This window comes from Peromyscus eremicus, chromosome 9 (genome assembly GCF_949786415.1).
Source record: "Peromyscus eremicus chromosome 9, PerEre_H2_v1, whole genome shotgun sequence".
Lineage (NCBI taxonomy): Eukaryota > Metazoa > Chordata > Mammalia > Rodentia > Cricetidae > Peromyscus > Peromyscus eremicus.
Window position 1 is genome coordinate 107,224,996 of NC_081425.1, and position 13,297 is coordinate 107,238,292.

Here is a 13,297-nt window from a genome sequence, read left to right on the forward strand (position 1 = left end):
CTTTCCATGCACTTATCTGCAAGCCCCAAACCAGCACTAGCCTTGAGCACAAAAGGGATTCTTTGAAAATGTGCATGAAAGCTCTGAAATCAAGTAGGGATCATAGGAAGCAGGAACTAGAAGCCATAGCCATCCCCTGAAAGCAGGGCAGAAGCCAGGCTCACGTCTCAGGTCTGTAAACCACATTCTCTCCATCTTGCAAGGACTAAATTTGCTCTATCCCTCTGTGTGTCTTTGGCAGGATCAATGAGTGGTCTGTCTCCACCCCAGGCAAGTGAGCTGGGAATGTACTCCACGGCTCCTTGGGGCTCTGAAATAGGAGAGGGGGCTCTGCTTCCAACTTTGACTCAGACCAAGAAAGTTACAGCCTAGGTAGCAATCATGATCCAACTGAACAATGCAGATGGTTATCAATATTCTCTCCATAAATACTTGCTGTTCAGAATCAGGAAAATACCCAAACCCTCATTCTTAGGACTATACATATTTACTACAGATCAAAGATCAAGACAATTAAATGGATATTTTTACTACATTTTTAAAATTGATTTGTTCTTTTACAATTTCATACTTGATATATAGTGTACTTTTTTTTGTTTTGTTTTGTTTTGTTTTGTTTTGTTTCGAGACAGGGTTTCTCTGTGTAGCTTTGTGTCTTTCCTGGAACTCACTCTGTTGCCCAGGCTGGCCTCGAACTCATGGAGATCTACCTGGCTCTGCCTCCCAAGTGCTGGGATTAAAGGTGTGCACCACCACCACCCGGTGATATATAGTGTACTTGGATTATATCTTCCCAGTATCTTCTTTCCCCCTCCTACTTCCATGGATTGTGTGTGTGTGTGTGTGTGTGTGTGTGTGTGTGTGTGTGCTCATGTACACACACATGTGCATGTGTGATTACCATATTGTAAGTATAGAGATAAGAAAACACCTTCTAGGAGTTAGTTCTTTCCTTCTTCTACATGGTTTTCAGCATGGAACCCAGGTCATTAGGCTTGGCAGCCAGGGCCTTTCTTTACCCACTGAGACATCCCGCTGACCCTCTTATATTTTTTCTGTGCTTCTTCCATGATGTTTACTGAGTAGTGGAGGAGGTGATGTTCCACTTAAGGCCGAGCACTCAACAATCACTTCTCTTTACCACTTTGACCTGTGAGCCTCTACATTAACTGTCCCCCACTGCAAATAGAAGCTTCTTCCACCAAGGCTGAGATCGACACAAGGATATGAATATAAAAATAAATACTGGCCGTGTGGGGGTGGCACATGCCTTTAGTCCCAGCACTCAGGAGATCCAGGTAGATCTCTGTGAGTTCAAGGCCAGCCTGATTTACAGAGTGAGATCCAGGACAGGCACCAAAACTACACAGAGAAACCCTGTCTGGAAAAACAAAAAAACAAAAACAAACAAACAAACAAAAACCCAAATACTTACAAGGATATTTAAGTGGATGCTCTTAATAAAAAAAAACAAACCAATACGTTTGCCCAAAGATCAATATTGTTTACATAAGAAAGAAATGACTAAGACTTAATGGAGACCACATAGGAAAGGCCTGAGGGTTTGGTGGCTAGTCAATATTAAGTCAACAGTAAGCTGTGGCTGCATAAATTCCCCTGGAGTCAAAGTCACAAGGAATGTAGGAATGAGGGACAGAGAAGGGAGAAAGAACATAGTGTGGAAACTCTGTTGGAGTTTCAACAAATCCAGGCTTTCCCCAGAGTTCATCTTAGGCTGACAAATGACCTTAGTATTGTGACCATTTCTGACCAGCAGCCTTCTCTTTTGAAGCTGTCTTGTGGCCAGGAGGCAAGGACAAAACTGAAACCATGCAGGGGTTTTAATTTTCCCTAAGCAAACCTAGGCTCCATTCTCAGACTGGAATTTGGCATTGGAGTCAACTGAAGAATTGGGTTAAAGGGAAATGTTTTACAGAATCAAGCTGATGTGCTTGTAACACATGTAATCATACATGGACATTGTTGTGTAGCTCCTAGTACATGGCAAGGGCTGGATGAACACTAGCTGTTTTCTCACAGAAAGTGTTATACCACTTCTGAGGCAGCCAGGTGTGTCTCAGAACTGGCACCCCCAGGCCCATGACTAGATGCTTCCTGAGTTGGCACACTTGCTTAGAATTGCATTAGGAAAAAAATCCCAACACAAAGAACCTGAATAGGATTTTTCTCATATGAATAGAACATTCTGTTTGTTTTACCAGGAAGTTATTAAAAACAAACAAAAGAAAAAGAAAACCACTTTTTCTGAGTCTACCATCATCAGTGTGAAGTCTGTAGACCCTGGAATTGTCAATCAAATCGCATGTTATGCTTGGCATTGCCCATGGTTCTGAATCAAACCCTGTCTATTTTCAACTAGTCACTACCTGACCTTTTTCTGCCAGTTTTCCAGAAATCAGAATCAAGCAATCATCAAAAAGATCCATAGTTTTCCCTCTCATCCTGCTCAGCTCTCTTTTTATGAGATTAATACAACAAAATGCAGAAGCAGTTGTGAAAATCTTATGCAACCAGGAATATTTTATAGACAGGAAATGTAGCCCAGCTGTATCAAAACCAGAATATTGATGGCATACTTTATTATCATATTCATATACTGTCATGCACTTGGTTTATATATTCTGCTTGATACTTCATAAAAATTATTTGAAACAAATCCCTAACTTTATAAGAATTAGACAATGCTTGTCATTCATCTGACATTTAAATTTTTCGAAAAAGAGAGGAATTAATCAGCAGAGCAACAAAAGAAGACAAAGGTAGACAAGCTTTTTAAACCTGGGACCAGCAACCATTCACCAGGGAGATAAAACAACTTGAGTTGAATTCTAGGTCAGAGCCCCATAAAAAATATACACTTTCCTGGGAAAATTGGCTTTTGCAAGCCACAACAAGAGCATGCTTGAGTTAGCTACATTTTTTTCTGCAGAGTATCATGTAGACCATCTTCAGTGCCAAGGCTTTTTATGTCTCCTGTGTTCAGATAGGGCATTCGCTTCTCTGCAAGGCCCTTTGAGAGAGCCAATAAACTTAATTTCTTCCATTTGTAAGGAGCAATTAGAATCCAAGCCTAGGAAATATTATATTCTCATTTAGATAGAGATGATCTTTGTTTCCTTTATTTTAAGGTGGTTTCTAGTGGACAATAGGGTGGTTTCTATGAATTCAGCCTATTTGTCCTTAAACTACAGATTTTCTCTCTACTATGGGAGCTACACATTTTTATTGAGACATAATTTTTGTACATCTTTGTGTGTGTGCATGTGTGTGCCCATGTGTGTGTACTTGTGTGTGAGAGTATGTGTGTGTGCATGTGTGTGAAGGCCAGAGGTCAGCCTCCTTTGTCCTTCTTTAGAAACAATCTACTTTGTTTTTTGGCCCGCCTCTCTCGCTGGTCTATAACCGTCGAGCACTTTTTACATGCGCTCTGGGGACTGAACTCAGGTCCCCATGCTTGCAGAGCATGTCCCCACCGAGCCATCGTCCACTCTCTATTTGTACAGCTTTGGGGGAACATGTTGGAAACTTGGTCCGTGAATTCAATCTTCAATCAGCAAGCCAAGATAATCTACATTCCATCTCTTCACATGTCCCCTCGTGTGCCGAGGATTTCATACCATATAGTGATTTTGGAAGACACTAAATGTTATTTTAAGCAGGAGTTAACTACTCTGCAATAGAAATCCAGTCTAAATGCCACTTCCCATAACTGTGCTCTGACGGTTGTTTAATTTCCTGTCTCCTCTGTCCCTACACCCTCCCCAGTCTCTGATGACCACCATTCCATTCTCTCTGAGATCTTCACTTATGAGTGAAAACCTCTACCATTTATAAATGTCTATGTTGCCTTGTTTGATATGATATGATATAGTGAGGTGATATACGACGTCCAGTTCCAGGTATCAGAGGCTGGTGTGTGCATGGAGTTCCTTTTGAAGGCTCTTGGATCCCTTGATAAAAACAAAACAAGACAAACAGCAACAACAACAAAACCCTTAAAACAAATAGCCATTATGCATGGTATGGACCAAGTAGGGTACCTGCACTTTCCCCGTGTTCCTCCTCCATTCCTGTTACCCTCAGAGCATCCAAACCCAGGCTTTGCCTAGGTGCCACATCCTATGCTCAGCTTCCCTCTAGTGAGTCCTCCTGATCCTTGCACATCTGCACCATATCCAGTCTTGGGGCCTATTCCAGATCACACATATGTGCACAGATCCAGCCTGATGGGTCCCTGGAACGCAAGTCTCCACCCCCTGCCCTGGCCAACAGTAACTCTCAAGCACTGCCTGGGCTACACAGACTTTATGCAGGTCTAGACAAAAATGACTACCATGTATTTATCCTCCTGTTGGAAAGTATTCTCCTTGCTTAGGCCTGGAATTAAATTCTAGGGGCATTTGGTGTCAGTGATCAGTGTGAGCCCTGGATGCAGAGCTGTGTTTGTCCAGCCAGTTCTGACCTAGAACCTCAGACAAATTAGTGAGGCCATCTCAGTTTCTGCATCTGTTTTTCTAAAATAAGTAGGTGGGACAGGGTGTTCTCTAAATCTTTCTTAGATGCTGCAGTTTAAATCAATTTCTGTCATGATGTTAATCATATCTTTACACACAGACTTGACATGCCTCCCTAGCACAGAAGCAGAGAGTAGAATTTGAAGTCTAAACGTTATTCTGTCTTACCCTTGTGAAACCAGAAGCCACACCCTCATATGGGTATGATCAAACTAGCCCACAGACGTGAGTGTGGGTGGGGAAGCTGTTATGCTGCTATTTCTCCATTTAGTTGACAGTATTTAAGTGTATTGAGATTAATTCATAAAACACATGAATGCACAATTCCTTTGGCAAAATGAAAGAATTCAGCAATATTGAGTCACGTTCCCTCTTGCCAGTAATTGGCTGTATATGTCGGTCTTTCTAGCATCTTCTCAAGCAAGTCCCCACGGGCCTCACTAATCTGTTGCTTAAGGCAGGTTTCTTTCCTTCTTTCTTTTGCTTTCCTTGTCCTTTGAAGTGAGGAGTTTATGAGTCCTATACAGAGCTGTGAAAGGTTTATGTGTGTGCAGGATTGTGTAGACGGGAAATGAGAGAGAACATACCTTTATCCGGAATATACAGATCCTGGAAGGTAGCACAGTCACGGAGCACATGCTTAGCCTGCAGAAGGAGCTGGGTTCAACAATAAGGCTAAAAAAAATAGATTGCAATGATGCCGAAAGTAAGAAAAGAACCATACAAAATCACAGATATGTTTTATCCTTGATGGCTAGATAGTCAATGGGTTTTAGTATCTGTGTCTCTGATTGGGCAACATAGAATTGAAAAGACCATTGAAAGTTAGTTTGTATTTAAATTAGTCATCAATGTGACCTTTGTAGACATTTTCTCCTGTTTTTCCCAATGTAATAAACACAATAAATATACTTTTAGATAAAACTCATGCTGAAGGAAAAACCTTGTTCGTGAGAAATGAGATACCATTTTCTTGACTATCTGGCAAAGGATGAGGCAAGCCAAACTGGATCATGCACCTTGGAAGTCAGCTTCTCGGGCTTCCAGCTCAGGTTAGTTAATTAGGGAGGAAACTAAGGCCAGTGTTCTCATCTCTAACTGTAGCTCCTCCCCTTAAGTGGGAGCTGTTTTCCTTACAGGTGGAGTTAACACTTTACTCTTGGGTCATTTCCACCAGGTTAGTTCTCCTATTTCTTCATTTTTCTATTTTTCTTTATCTCGGTGAAAAGCAGTGTATCAATGGGGCGAACAAGAAACAACCAAAGGAGACTTTATTCAAAAAGTGTTATCTTGTAATTTAATTCTTTGTAACCTAGTAAAAATGTTAAAGAATTATAGAAGAGAATGGTACATTAAGTATTTGTATTACATGTTGAGAGTGCATTGAAGAGACGAAAGCACCATCTTCTCGCTCAAACTCGAAGCTCTGCGTAGTTCTCTTCCTTGTTTAAGTGAAAAAGTAACTGCTAATTGTGTTTTATTCTTTCTTGCATATACGTTGGGCTCTTCCAAGGAAAATGTTTCTTTCCATGCCTCTGAGATTCCCAGTGGTATTTAGTCTTTACTGATCCTGAATTAACAAAAGCAATTGTGCTTAAGAAAACTTAAACCAGCACCAGTTTAACATCCTTTATGTGTGTGCACACACTGTGTAACTATTTCTGTGGAGACCAGAGGTCAGCGTCCAGTGTCTGCCCAAATGGCTTCTCTGCTACATCTTCTGAGACAGGGTCTCTCACTGAACCTGGAATGTCTGGTCACATGTGTCCTAGGGACCCTCTCGTCTCCACTTCCCCTGTACTGGCATCATAGCATGCTGTCACTCCAGGCTTTTTTCCCCATTGTTTTTCAATATATGGGTGCTAGGGTGTTCAAGATTGTTGAAGGCACAATACCAACAAAACCATCTCTGTGTCCCTTAATATGCATATGTGTGTGTATTATGCATATACATAATATTTGTACTGATTCTTTAAGAATTTCACATATATGTATAAATACATTTTGTCATATTCATACGCCACTCTTCCCCCTATCTTCTGGACCCATTCCCACATCCTCAACCCCTTTCCAACTTCCTCTCTCTTTTTCTCTCTTTAAAATAACTTAGTGAATGACCATATACTCATGGGTATAGATCATCCACTGGAACATAGTTAATCTACTGGAGATCACACCCCTAAAGAAAACTGACCCTCCCTTCCCTAGGGCTCATCAACTGTCAATGGCACCTTAGCTCGGTGTGGGGCTCAGGATCCCCTCTGCCCACTATGCTGGGATATCGACTGGTTTTATGTCATACTCAGGCAGTCATAGCTGCTGTAAGTCCATGAATGTAGTTTCTGTCATGTCCAAAAGACTGTTTTGTTGTCCTCCCCAACTGTTCGCTGCTACCATCTTTATATTGATCTCTGAGCCTTAGGGAAGGGGGATGTGATATAGTTGTCTCTTATGGCTGAGTACTTCACAGACACTTATTCTCTGTACTTTGACAAGTTGTTTCTGTTTTAAACAATATGCAGAACACAAAGAAACTTCTCTGGTAAGGTCTGAGAACTTCACTGATCTATGGTTATAAAGATGCGATTTAAATGTCACTTTAATATTATGTCCACTTAGCAAAATAATTAGCAGTAGGTTTGCCTTTGGGGTCTATAAGCTTCTCAATTATGGGTTTTTGGCCAGATTTAGAATACTAGGCATGTGTTTCCTTCTGTGCTTCTGGCCTTAAATCTGTCCAGAAAATTATTACCGCATAACATCTATGACAGTTTTGCATCCATAAGCATATCTTGTCACAGCAGTTATTATTGCATTCAGAGTCTACAGCTAGGTAAGATTGTGGATGACTTCTCTCTCACAAAAAACCTGCACATCACCTTCCAGTACTGTGACAGTTAACCAGCTTAGAGGAAGCTTCCTGGACAACACCAGTGTGATGTCCCTGTTTTCTATAACCAAAGTAGGTAGTGTCCTCAGCAATAGGGTGTTAGCATTTTTATGTTCTAGTTGGCAACCAAGAGAAATGACAGTGGCCTTTACTGTTTGGGGAAGTCTCAAGATACCTCTGACCAAATTCAAAGGCTGGTATTTTATACCTGGCATTGGGCTTTTAATTTGGTAACCTATGGCTTCTTGGAGAATTATCCCCTGTGTATGGTAACTCCAATTAAACTAATACACACACACACACACACACACACACACACACACACACACACACACACACACACACGATGAGATAGCTTGGTTGGTATATATATACATGCACACATATTTACACACACATACATACATATATACATATGTGCATACATAACTATATATTGCTTATAAAATCATATTTTTCTGGCCTTTTCAAACATCCTCAGTGTTAGTCATCCATACCTTCACCCCCTCCCTTTCCCTACCTCCTCACCCAACTCCCCAGTTAAACCTCCCTTCCCATTGTCCGCCCTTTCCCCTTGCCTGCCATTTATAAGATCCTAGGCTCAATGCCCATCCTGGTTCAAGGGCTGGGCCTGGAGATGTAACTTAGTGATAGAGTAAATATTTTTTAACAAGTTGCTTGAAGAAATTTGATAAACCATATTATGAAGAGTCTCTTTCTACCCCGAAAATCTTACCTTGATGATAAAGAACAGGCTTTTGAAGTCAATACACCCCTTTTCCAAATATGGCTTCTATTCTGAAGCTGGGAATTTCTGCAAACTTCATGCTAGGTCTTATTGTGGTCCTGGCCTTTCCTTGGACCCTGTCTTATTCTGCGTCAGTTTTCAAGGTTTTTTCCTCTAAGAAGATGAAACGTTCTCATGAAGAAGAATACTTTAAGACTTTCCTTATCTATAGATAATTGTGCTTTTTCTATTGGACTTCTTTCCTCTGGTATCTGAAGATGGGTTACTCACCATATGACAGTGATGTGGCTCAAGACACAGTTTTAGAGACAGCAGTTACAGACTCATTGGAGAAGAGATAAGGATAATGTTTCATGGGAAGGTGCACAAGCCATCAGAAGAGAACTAGAGTAAGAACTGGAAGAATTTTAGCCTGTCCAGATGGACTTTCTGTCCTTAAGTATCAATGGTGTGTTCTTTGCTCATCCCTACAAACAAGTAATTCTTGGGCAGATTAAGAACCTCTGGGATGGAATTCAGACAGTACAATCTTAGATTTGGGAGCAGTATCATGTTGTCCTTTCTGGGAGTTTAAAGAATTCAAAGTATATTTCTTTCCAAGATAGAAGTTTTAAAAACAGATAGTATATTTTTAAAAAGTTGATCCTGTGATATAAATAATATAAATAAATACAACACTTAACAAGTTAGGCGCGTAAGGCCAATATGATTTCCAGGATGCTAGTACCACAGAGTTTTACTCTCTATGAAAAAATCTGTAAGTCCTTTTCTTTTTTTCTTTCCTTTCTTTTTTACTTTTATTGATTCTTTGTGATTTTCACATTATGCATTTCAATCCCACTTATCTCCCTGACCCCTCAAATCTGCCCTCTGCCCTTGCAACTCCCCAAAACAAAACCAAATTTAAAAGAAAAACCAAAAAACCAAACAAAATAAAGAACCAAAACAAAATAAAAAATAACAACCAAAGAAGAAGAGTCTTGTCATGGAAGCTGCAGTGTGGCCCAGGGAGTCGTACAGCTTACCCTTTAGTCCATACATCTTTACTTGTAAGTGTGTCTTTGCTATGAGTCATTGATCTGGTTCGAGACCTCTGGTTTCTGCTACACCACTGGTAATGGGCTCTCCCTGGGGCTCCTCTTGGATATCCTGTTGTCCTGTGTCATGGAGATCCTGCTGTTTTGGATCTGCAGGTTCATCCCCTTCACATGCTCCAACAGTTCGTAGATTCGGTGGATGTTGGGATGGGCCAACTGAGAGTCCTGGTTCTGGGTCTGGGTGGTAGCTGGATTAATCAGCTCACAACCTTTCCCTCATCATCACTACCCAGATGAGCTCTCCAGCACAGCCTTGGCTAGCTCACCCAATACAGCCTGCAGCAAGGAGCTGGGCCAGTTCTTCTCACCAGGGCCAGCTCTCTCATTCTATTGCTGTAGGAGGCATATGGGGGGGGGGGCTGAGTCAGCTCTCCTGCTCTTCTGCCTTAGGACTAACTCACCTGCATCCCTGACAAAAGGGTCAGCTCTAGTGTGCTGCCCAAATGGGAAGCAGAGGTCCACTGCAGCCAATGAGAGTCGGGGCTAGCCATCCTACTTTGTGACCCCAGGGCCATCTCTCTTACCTGCAGCAGGTGATAATGCGTGAGGTGGGGAGGGCATCCTTCCCTCACCTATGCCACCACAGGGCAGAGGAAGGGTGGGGCAGGTCAACTCTCCTGCCCTCATGCCCTCAACGATGGCTCACCTGTGTCCCCAACCACAGGGTCAGTTCTAGTGTGCTTCCCAGGTGAGGTGCATGCCTATGGTGAAGGATGGGGTGATCTTTTTCTGAGTGCAGGGGGTGAGCTCTCCCTGAGGAGTAGGACCAGCTCTCCTCCTGCAATACCCAGAGAGGATCAGGACCAACCATCCCAGGGCCAGTGAAGGGAAGAGCTGGCTCAGCAAGCATGGCTCTTGTGATCCCCAGGCTAACACTGACCATGGACATCACTGCAGACCCTCTGTAGCAGCTGTGGCCCAGATGCCACCATGGTCCTGGTGGCAGCACAGGCCCCTCAGATCAGCACAGCCTCAGCAGCAGCATGGCTCCTGGGCATCAACATGGTCCCAGGTGGTTGGCCAGACCCCTGGCATCTGCAGATCCCTTGGTGGCAATTGAAGCTGTGGACAGCACCCCAGACCCTAGCCTCTGAAGGACCACAGACCCAGATATGGTCCTCAGCAGTAACCCAGGTTGTCACCATGGCCCCTGGTGGCCATGCTGGCCACCCAGATTGGTATGGCTTCCAGAGCAGCACAGCCCTCAGACACCAATGTGGCCCTACCACAGGCCCTGTACAGCCCCCAGTGATGACAGCAGCCACAGACATCAATACAGATCCCCTTGGCATCTCCAGGGCCTTGGATCAAGACCTGGCCCTTGGTCAAAGCCCAGGCCCAGGCATCTCCCTGGACTTGGGTGGCCAGCTGGCCATTTATGTCAGCCTGTTCCTCACCGCTCTCCGGATCCATCTCCTTCCCCAGCCCACCATTCAGCCTCTCCCTCTCTTCCACCTACCCATCCCATACTCTCTCATCACAGTGGTGCCCAGCTGCCCAGCACCAGGCTCTTGGCTGGGTCACAGGTGGTGCTTGGTTGAATACTGTCCATCCCAGCCATGAGATGGCATGGGAGCTGTTGCATTTCCTCTCCTGTGCCCGGGCCTAGAGACCTCGGGCAGCACTTGGTATGATGGTACCTGATTGCCTGGCACCAGACAGGCTCCTGGTTGATTATAGCTCCTGCAGACCGGAAAGTCTGGGGTGGCGGGGGATGCCATCTGTCCCTTTAAGTCCTTCTTAAAAATAGTTTTAAAGTAGTTTTCAAGACAAATATTGAATGTACACACAGCAGCTAAGGCTCAGGCAGAGAAATAGTGAGTTTGAGGTCAGCCTGGGGTATGTAGTGAGACCTTATCTCAAAAACACCAAAATAATAATAATTAATTCATAATGATAGTAATAAAAATGTTATTATTTTATTTTTACTATACAAAAAAAGAGACTTGTGAACAGTCTTTGAAATTTGATTGTTCAAATCCGTGGTCTGTACAGGTGAGGACATGCTATATTCTAGTAGTCATCAGATACACTAATAGTAAGCCTTCAGCACAATTTTCTCCATTTTTGTTTATGCATATGTATTTGTGCATGTGTACTTGTGGGTGAATGCTCACAGCTGCCAGAAGAGGGCATCTGATCCCCTTGAACTGGAGTTACAGGCTGCTGTGAGCTGCTCAACGTGGGTGCTGGGAACCAAGCTCAGGTTGCCTGTGAGAGCAACAGGTGCTTCAACCACTGAAGCATCTCTTCAGTACCACTACATCCATTTTCCTTTTAGCTTGTATTGATTGAGTACCTCCCATGAGCCAGGATGTGAGTAAAGCTAAATCTTTCTATCTATAACATTTATACAGCCCTTGGAGATACAGAAAGTAAATGCTACTATGATATGATGTAAACAGTGTTAAATATGTCCTTAGTGTAGTAATATACTTTATATACTTATAGTAATACAAATAGTGCAATTCTATTTACTATTAAGTCAAATAGTATTAAGGAAGTACTATTTCATGGTGAAGAGTAAGAAGGAATATATAAAAAAACAGCTTAGGTGTGACACCTTGTAATACATAAAAAGACAAGAAAGAAAAATGAAGTATGATACTACAAAATTTTAAAAAAAGAGAAAAATCAAAATTTTTCAGTTATATAAAAACAACAAAATGCATGAGGGTATTGTATTAAAATTCTATTTACAAAATATTCTGAAGCATCTTTCTTGTGATCATAGATCCAGCAAAAATTATATGTAGTAACCTTCTGCAGCACATCTAATAGTCAGTGTTGAGTATCCTTTATGTCAGACACAGCTCAAAGCTTAGAACATGGAGCGCTGAACAAAGTTGGGCCCTTTGCTGCTCCTTGAGTGCTCAGTTTCCAGAAGCCCATTCATACAGATGGGACGTATACACCCTGGGGTTGTGCAGTCCTCTCCATATGTGTATCCCACCTAGGCTGCTTCTAATGAATGGAGCCTGTGTAAGAAAAGGGTCTATATACAAACTTGGAAGAGACAGGTATTATGTAAGTATCCTTTAAAGTAGTGGGTCTCAACCTTTCTAATGCTGTGACCCTTCAAACACGTTCCTCATATTGTGGTGACCCCCTCAACCATAACATTATTTTCATTGCTACTTCATAACTGTAATTTTGCTATGTTTGATTTGTAATGTAAATATCTCATATGCAGGACATCTGATCCCTTTGAAATGATTGTTCAACAGTTGAGAACTACCTCTTTAATCCATATACAACCTTAATCATAATCCTAACCCACATATATATATATATATATATAAAGTATATACACATATATGTAATAACAATAGAAAATAGAGATTATGAATTTGAGAGAGCAAAGAGGTGGTATATGGGAAGGGTTTGAGGAAAGGAAAAAATGATGCAATTATGTTTTTGTTAGACCCCAAAGTTTAGGGTCTTGAGTGGGTGCCCCAAGAACCCAGACTCCGGTCCAGTTGATGCAATAGCACGAGGTTTATTGAAGAAGCAACTGTACAGACGGGCTAACTCAGCTCCAAAGAGCAAGAGTCACGCCTATTGCAATCACATGGGTACTTTTAAAGGAAAAACCCACAAAAGCCATAAGATTACAATTCCCATACAATTTCATTTCACAAGATCATGGTCTGATCACAGAGTGGGTACAGTCACATCTGCATGTACATTCTTCCCAAAACCTCAAGGGGGGTATCAGGGCGAGAGTGGAGTTTACACAAAGGTCACAGTGGTCCTTCCTGGAACACTTACAATGATCCCAGTCACAGTTGAGCACATCTCTTAACAGAGATCTCTTTACATTGTTACATTGTGGCAGGGGTGCTTGAATAATGATTGAGTCAGCTTGCCCTTGGAACTAGATTTTTAGTTTCTCATTTCCTGGGGCTTGGGGGTGTAAGCCTGAAGGATTAGGGTCTTTCAGTTTTGATTTCAAAAAACAAAATTAAATAAAAATGGATCTGGTGACAAGGAAAAAATGGAAAGACTGTAGTAGGAACACAGTACA

At 42.2% G+C, this 13,297-nt stretch overlaps 1 pseudogene; it reads right to left on the reverse strand.

The window, feature by feature from the left end:
• Positions 1 to 9,761, reverse strand: part of LOC131919102 (ATP synthase membrane subunit K, mitochondrial-like) — a 50,205-nt pseudogene extending 40,444 nt beyond the window's left edge.
• Between the last annotated feature and the right edge of the window lie 3,536 nt (positions 9,762 to 13,297).